Genomic DNA, 4,900 nt, shown 5'->3' with positions numbered 1-4,900 from the left:
GGAACGCCCAGCTTTAGGTTTTAAAGTAAATGGATCTTCCCAAATTTCAACTTAAACCGTGTATCCTGGGATCTTTAGAGCTCATCCAGTCCACCTCCATCACAAGGATAGTGACACAGGGGAAATGGGAATAACTTGCCTAAGATCAAACTTGGCCCCTTAGCTGACAAGATCAAATGGAAGCCTGGAAACCTGAGTGGCCTCGCCCTGGGAGACATTTTCATGTAATATAATGGACTGGATAGTTACTAATAACTGAGTGAATATCTTTTGACTGTTATGATCATTTTGCTCGTGATCTATGTTCGAAGACCAGGGGGTCCACTGAGATATTGTGATTTATAAGAAATATAAATTTGGTCATTTAGATGACTAAAAGATATTTTTTACATATGTTTGGTCTTCCTCCACAGTTCTAAGCTCGCAGCTCCTAAACCCCTTGGAATTTCCGAAGTGTCAAAAGCCTTAAAGGTGTCTTTTGCTATGTTAATGAGGTGACTTTTGGAAAGCAGTTAGGATGGGGGCTGGTTGCCAGGTGAATCAACCACATTATTAGAGGCTTGGAACTTTCAGTCCCACCCACTGACCTCTGGAAAGGGGAGAGGCCTCTGGAGGTTGAATTTTGACAATAGCCAATGATTTAACCAAGCATGCCTAAATAATGAGGCATCTCTAAAAGCCCTGAAGGACGGGGTTTGGAGAACTTCCAGGTCGGTGAACACGTGGAGATTTGGGCCTGGAGAGGGCACGGACGCACCATGCCTTCTCCTATGCATCTCTTCCATTGGATGTTCATCTGTATCCTTTATCACAACCTGTAATAAACTGCTAAACGTAAGTAAGTGTTTCCTTGAGTTCTATGGGTCAAGAGCCCAAGGAGGGGCGTCGTGGGGACTTCTGATCTATAGTCAGCCGGTCAGAAGCACAGGGAATAACCTGGACTTGGGACCGGCGTCTGAAGTGTGTGTGTCTGTTGGGGGATGTGCCATCTTATGGGACTGAGCCCTTAACCTGTGAAATCGGACACTATCTCCATGTAGGTAGTATCAGATTCGAGTTAAATTGTAGGACACCCAACTGGTGGCGCAGAGAATTGCTTGATGTGGGGAAAAGCCACACACTTGGTGACCGGAAGTGAAGTGTTTTGTGTGAGTATCCAAGAAGACTCACGTGTGGAAAACTGAATTTTTCGAATGCAGCAGCCTGTAAGTAACCAAAGTGTACCACAAATATATATATTTTTTTCCACAAATATTTTTGAGAATAAAATTTCAGGAATTGTTTAGCTATATGGAAACACCTGGGAGTCTTTAAAAAATTACTAATGCCTGGGTCCCACTTCTAGAGGTACAAATTTGATTGTGATTCTAATGTGCTGACTGGGTTAAGAATCATAAACTTGGAGGTCAGGAGTGTGCATCTGGGAAGGAGACAGAATAGGGTTTAAATCCCATCGCTCTTATTTACCAGCTGCTATGATTTTGAATAATTGTTTAATTGTTCTGAGTCACAGCTTCCCTATTTGTAAAATGAAGGCAATCGACCTCACGGGAATTTTGTAGGGATTTAATGAAATAAGGTCCATAAAGCATGTTGTCTGAACCACGCGAGCACTTGATTAATAATAGCTGCTATCATCATTGTTATTATTATCATGCCAAATAATAGTAATTATTATTATGCTGAATAATGAGCTTTTCCCCCCCCCTCTGTGTTTAAAAAATGGCTACTTTAACAGTGTATAACGATTAGTCAAATGGTACAATTCGAAACTATGGGACTGTCTTGATGCAGCTCTGGGCGGGGAGACCTGTATAAAATGAATGAAGACAGACTACAAAGTGGGACGGAGGTGGTTAAAACAGGCCGGCCGTGTAGTTCATCTATAGAAAGCACAGCTCTGAATTCTGTGGGAAGCAAAATTCATACATCGCTTCCCGGGCTACATTCCACACCGGTTGAAAGTGAGGCAGTGATTGATGTTCAGATCATCTCTGGGCAGAGTTGGGGCAGCTGCACAGCCAGATCCAGGCTCCAGAGAAGCAGCTGGGTACCGCTGGCCTGGGGCCCGCTCCAAGGCTGCTGGCAAGCAAAGAGCACTTTACCACTGAGAGGTAGGCAGGTTAAGGTCAGACAGAATGTGGGAGAGGAGCTTGACTAATCCCTTGTTTTCTCCCTTTTCTCTTGTCAATATTTTTGGACTAGGAAAAAGAGGACAGCAATAATAATAACAGAGAAACATTCTGCATGATAAAAAGCCATCTCTTGGCCGGCCACGACCCGAATATTCTACCCCCGGGAAGCCTGTTTTGCATTTGCAGCGAGAGGGCATTGAGGTAAATTGACCTCCTTTTTGATGTCGGTAGCTTCAGACTCAAACAAGAGCTGTGTGATTTTAGATGAGTCAGACTTTAAATTTGTGCATTTCAGCTGGAGGTAATAACCATTAATATGGAAAGATTGGCAACAAAGTCTTCTGAGTAGAAGCTGTACCATACTTATTTGTGTTTGGTAAGGGATGCATTCACCGAAATATGAGAAAGTTGGAGTTGGCTAATGGAGAGGGAAGCGACACAGGATGTCCGCAGATACCTTCATTTAGGGCATTCTTCAAAAATAGATCCTTTGTGTGCATCAAATATTCTAAAAATAAATTTCAATTAACTTCTGATTGTGTTTTTAAGAATACAATGGAGCAGAATCGAATTTTGGATGAGAGAGAATATATCATCCTAGTTTAGAGAATAATTTCCATTAAAATGACTTGAAATTCATTTTGTGAATCATGCTTATTATGATATTAGACCTCTGCCTACAGAAATATTGGAAGAATATTCCTTCTTAATCGAATGGAACCAATTTTCCTAACAGCATTTCTCATAACTTTCCATAATTATTCGTCAAAATGTACAAACGTCCACACATTGCTGGCAATAAGTCTCAAATAGGATGGAAATGAGCTTACACATCTTCCATGTGGGTGATCACATATTTTTCGAATGCCTTTGTGGAACTGACACAGAAAACTTTGCGGGCCTGTTTTACCAGAGATAAGGAGGAAAGCTAATTAAGACCTTAGTCGCTTCTTTGGGGAGTATTATAAGGTACAAGAAGCTTTTAATTGGGTTTTGCTTCCCTTTTTAAAGATAATCATTTCTACCTACATGTTCAGGTGATCATTTCTTCAGTTTCTTTCAAACGAATGCTTGTTTGATCTTACTTATAAATGACACATGGCAAATAGTCTTTATGTGCCAAATAAAATAATGAAGTTGGGAGAAAGTCACAGACTTTTTTTTTTTTTAGTAAACTCTTCTAATTTGACATTCTTGTTTTTTCTTTTTTTGTACATAATTTTTTAAAAATTTATTTTATTTATTTATCTTTGGCTGTGTTGGGTCTTCGTTGCTGCGTGTGGGCTTTCTCTAGTTGCGGCGAGCGGGGGCTACTCTTTGTTGCGGTGCGCAGGCTTCTCATTGCGGTGGCTTCTCCTGTTGCAGAGCACAGGCTCCAGGCGCACGGGCCTCAGTAGTTGCGTCACTCGGGCTCAGTAGTTGTGGCGCACAGGCTTAGGTGCTCCGCGGCATGGGGGATCTTCCCAGACCAGGTATTAGAACCCGTGTCCGCTGCATTGGCAGGCGGATTCTTAACCACTGCGCCACCAGGGAAGCCCCGTGTTCTTGGTTTATATTAAACACAACTACCAATGGCTGTATTGTCAATTGTTACCAACATCCTATGGGACCTTTAGCCTGTCTGCTGATCTGAACATTTTCAGTTGTAAATCACTTAATGCCCCCATCCCTCTGCCTCCCCCTCCCCCTGCCTCCCACTCCCCAACTTCAGCTGCAGGATAAATATCTTCCCTTATATGGTGCTGATGGAACTTTGCAAGTTTGAGTTAATTTCAGAACATTCAGTACTGTAGCTCACTCCTGTCATTTTCCAACACCCAGAAGCATGTCTTGCGTAGGCACGATCTCTCTGCAGCCCACTCAGGAACATGAGTAATGATCTTTAAGTGAACCATATCAAGAGTGTAAGGGTTTTGGATAATTTAGACAAGAAAATTGGAACAAGTGTGCATTTCTCTAAAGAATGTCACTCTGATTTTCTGCGTAGTGGGACTACCCAATCCGTTAATGCAAAAAACCTCTCAGAGGGCTAGAAACTGTTTTTTCACCCAGCCAGGGAGGGTGCCTGCCTGCGTGCTTATGTGGTATGTGTTTGCCTGTGTGTGTGTACATAAGCATGTCTCCAGAGATTAGAATGGTAGAGCCACAGTTTCCTTTCAGACTCATGAATAAAAAATATTGGACAGAGGAGCACAGATGATGTTTTTCTCCTGTTTGTTAGCACCACAACAGATTCCTGGGGTGACAGTTCTTAGCCCCGCCAGCTACTGACTCTCTGCCAGCTTGTAATTAAAACCCTTTAGAGTGAAGGATATGTGTCCACTGACATTGATTGACACCCTACTCGGTGCCTCTGTGACAAAGGGAGGAAAATCAGGTTTGGATTTTTTTCCCCCTTTTACAATGAGTCATTCTAGAAGAAGGAATCTCAAACCCCAAAGAGAAAACCTAGTAACAGGTAGAAGATCTGGATTAGAGGGGAGAGAGAGAACCTTAGTTAGATATTTTCTAATTGCACTTCTACCTCACAGATTTAAATTTTTTCTAGCCAGAGACTAGAAGGAGTACACCCTAGCATTGGGTGACATTCTGGGGAAGGAAGCCAGTGTAGGTTTTGTGGGGCCTGTTCTGGAGGCCCTATTATATAAATGAATGGGAGAAATGGCTAGAAACCATCCCTGTTTGGGGCTGAGAACTATTACCATTTCCTACATTTACTCTCCTGTTTGTTCTTCCTAAGAACTTTAGGAAATGAACAGTGCAAT

At 42.3% G+C, this 4,900-nt stretch overlaps 1 long non-coding RNA gene across 1 annotated transcript in view; it reads left to right on the top strand.

The window, feature by feature from the left end:
• The first annotated feature begins 1,019 nt into the window (after positions 1 to 1,019).
• Positions 1,020 to 4,900, top strand: part of LOC112403230 (uncharacterized) — a 6,759-nt gene continuing 2,878 nt past the window's right edge. The window contains exons 1-2 of the long non-coding RNA XR_003003871.1: positions 1,020 to 1,205; positions 2,206 to 2,336. This is a non-coding gene — a long non-coding RNA (uncharacterized LOC112403230). The remainder of the gene's footprint in view (positions 1,206 to 2,205; positions 2,337 to 4,900) is intronic.

Source organism: Neophocaena asiaeorientalis, unplaced genomic scaffold, assembly GCF_003031525.2.
Source record: "Neophocaena asiaeorientalis asiaeorientalis breed wild unplaced genomic scaffold, Neophocaena_asiaeorientalis_V1.1 scaffold503, whole genome shotgun sequence".
NCBI lineage: Eukaryota > Metazoa > Chordata > Mammalia > Artiodactyla > Phocoenidae > Neophocaena > Neophocaena asiaeorientalis.
This window is presented reverse-complemented; position numbering and strand designations above follow the sequence as displayed.